The sequence below is a fragment of the Eumetopias jubatus genome, unplaced genomic scaffold, assembly GCF_037043125.1.
Source record: "Eumetopias jubatus isolate StellerSeaLion01/CBP00866 unplaced genomic scaffold, mEumJub1_p1.0 scaffold_69, whole genome shotgun sequence".
NCBI classification, from domain to species: Eukaryota; Metazoa; Chordata; class Mammalia; order Carnivora; family Otariidae; genus Eumetopias; species Eumetopias jubatus.
Window position 1 is genome coordinate 855,926 of NW_028274875.1, and position 2,555 is coordinate 858,480.

The window sequence follows — 2,555 nt, forward strand, 5'->3', positions numbered from 1 at the left end:
TCTCTCCCGGTATCACCCAAATAAACCTTTCACAGTCCTGTCTCTGCGTCAGCGTCTGCCTTCAGGAGCCCTACAGTCACTCGCCTTTGAGTGCACAGTGTGAATCCCGTACACAGAACAAACTGGCAGCAATGGTGGTGATGGAGGATATAGCAGGATTCCCCGTTGTGGTATCTTTCCTGCAGGGAGTGTAAGAAATCCTTTTCGGGAGGCGGACACATCTTGTATTTAGGTCTGTTGGTGGTTATATTAACTCAGGTGATAGATACTCTTTAGCACATGGCGCCTGCTAGTTTAGGGGGTGTGTATCAATCAGCAGGACAGGGGTCTGTCCACAGGCAGCGGTCTGTTGTGATGGTGAGGAATGAATGAAGCATCCCTAGGGGCCCTGAGAGACTGGTGAGGAGGCCCTGCATTAATTCAGATTTTGTGCACTGGTTTCACCTTACCAGGTGCCCCCCAACAGCAAGTGGGCTCTGAGGGGGGGCTGATGGTGGCAGTTTTCTTAGTAAGACCCATGATGCCCATAATCCTCCCACAGTGTCCTTATTGGGGAATGGGCAGAGCAGAAGCTAATGACAGGAGACCCATTCCTCCCTCACCACACAGGAGGAGTTGGGTGTATGCCTCTGTCACTTTTTAGGTCGTTTACTCCAATCCATTCTGCACCAGAGCTCCTGGATCTTGCAAAGGCCTCCTTCTTCCCAGATTGTGGAAGCAGCCATCCTCCAGTAGCTTTGGGGTCATGGCGTGGCCACTAAGGTGTCCAGAATTTTCTGTCCAGGAGTGGCTGGTAACTGCACTGCTGTGGTCAAGGCCCTGTGAGCAGGGCCTGGGCCAAATGATGGCAGCAGAGAGGGGCAGACAGGAGAGGTGGTTCACTGTGGTCTTGGACAGGGCTGCAAAGAGCAGAAGGCCTGAGGGCCTGGGGAGAGATAGGGAAAGAGACTGTCAGGGAGAGAGACACTGAATGAGAGGTGAGGGGATTGGGCAAGTCCTAGAAAGTGAGAGGAACATAGAGAGAGATGCGGTAGAGAGAAGCAGAGACCAAGAGGAATTTCAAGGATGAAAAGAGGTTGCTGTTCTAGGTGTTGGAGGTGGACCATGCACCAGGGTGGAGGAGGTCGATATACGTGATCCGAATGTTGGGACCAGAGAAGGTGGGAAAGCAGGCGATCAGATTTCCCTGAGACCAAAGCTCCAACCTCCCTAGGGCTGAGCTTTGTAGAGGCCATTTCACTTGGGAAGATGGGCATACCTCCTTTTGCATGGGGTTTTGGGGCCAAGCCTCTATCTGTTATGGAGAGAGAGGGCTTGGCTGGACCTAAGCATGCTCTGTCCCTCCTGCTCAGGGGCCATGGCTTTGAGCGTTGTAGGGATTCCCAGGTTGGCCAGCAGATGGCACCTGCGCACCTCCAACCGGGAGGGGGAGGTGTCTTTGCCTGTCCTGACCCAAGGTATCTCAGAGCAGGAAGGACTTCTGTGGCAGCCCAAGGATCCAGTCCCACTGTGGCTCCCCCAGGATAGAGAGCCAGAGCTGGGGTTCCAGTAGGTTCTGCCGCCGCCCTGTGGGAGACCCTGGGGGCTTTGCAGCAACTTGGTGCCTCCTGAGGTGCTACTGAGAAAAGCTGCTTTGTTGGGTGAGTGCTGAGGAGGGGGCTGTGGGCAGCTTCCCCAGGACGTGCTGGTAGGTGAGCAGCACAGTCGCTTGCATTTGGGGGGCTGTTCCCCTGGTTCATTCCTCCTTTTCCCTTAGGGTATTTGAACAAGACCTGTTTTACTCAGGGATCCGTGGATTGAGTGGTCCTGCGATGTCACATCGGAGATGCTGTGGTTGTTTTGTTACAGTTGCAGGCTTGTTTCTGAGGAGAAATCCTGACTCCAATTCAGAGAAATGGGAGCTGCATTCAGTTGGGACACGAATACAGGAACTGCTGTCAGAACCTTCTAGAAGGAGGAGCTGAGATCCCACTTTCTGAGTTCTGCTGGAGCCAGAGCCCCAGGTAAAAGCACAGAGTGTCCTCCACTTAAACGTGCTTTTATTAATTTTCAATCGTTATTTTTTGCTGACAATGGTACAGTAGTTGGAAATGACTGAAAACTTGACCGGTACTTGATGTCCTAAAACTTCCATTATTTTACTGTTAAATTTGCACCTGAAACTTGATTTGTTATAATTATCCTTTCCTGTCTTCCTTGGAAGGAAACTCATCCATAATACCTTTCAAATGTACTCATTATCTCATCTCCTTTTCTTTCTTTCTTCTTATTCTTCTTCTTCCTTTTTTTTTTTTTAAGATTTTATGCCAGCCCCACGGGGGTGGGGCGGGGGACAGCAGAGGGAGAAGGTGACTCAACATTGAGCAGGGAGCCTAGCATGGGACTCGATCTCTGGGACCCTGAGTTCAAGACCTGAGACAGACGCTTAAGTGACTGAATCACCCAGGCGCCCCAGCTTATCTCTTTTCACCTGAGATTGTGAATCACTGTTTAAAGAAAAAACATGATGGTATATTTTTTAAGATATTAAAATAGATGCTTACATCCACTGGTTC